This window comes from Nothoprocta perdicaria, unplaced genomic scaffold, assembly GCF_003342845.1.
Source record: "Nothoprocta perdicaria isolate Ctin4 unplaced genomic scaffold, notPer1 scaffold_143, whole genome shotgun sequence".
NCBI lineage: Eukaryota > Metazoa > Chordata > Aves > Tinamiformes > Tinamidae > Nothoprocta > Nothoprocta perdicaria.
The window spans coordinates 1,652,126-1,652,565 of record NW_020454572.1 but is presented as its reverse complement, the minus strand read 5'-3'; positions in this window follow the sequence as shown (position 1 = coordinate 1,652,565).

Sequence of the window (440 nt, the reverse complement as noted above, 5' to 3'; positions counted from 1 at the left end):
GCAGCGGGGCCGCCGAGGGACGGGGCGGCGGCCTGGGCCGCACCGCCGCGGGGCCGCCCCGCCGCTGATCGTGGGGAAACCCGACCCAAAGGGGCAGAAACCCGCCCCAGGTCTTGAGGAAACTTCACCCCAAACGTTAAGGAAACACCTCAAAGGCTGAGCAAAGCCACCCGAAACGTGAAGGAAACGCGGCTCAGACTGTGGAAACGCGTCTCAGACTGTGGAAACGTATCTCAGACTGTGGAAACCCATCTCAAACTGTGGAAACCGATCTCAGACTGTGGAAATGCATCTCAAACTGTGGAAACCCATCTCAAACTGTGGAAACCCATCTCAGACTGTGGAAATGCATCTCAAACTGTGGAAACCCATCTCAGACTGTGGAAACCCATCTCAGACTGTGGAAACGCATCTCAGACTGTGGAAACCCATCTCAAACT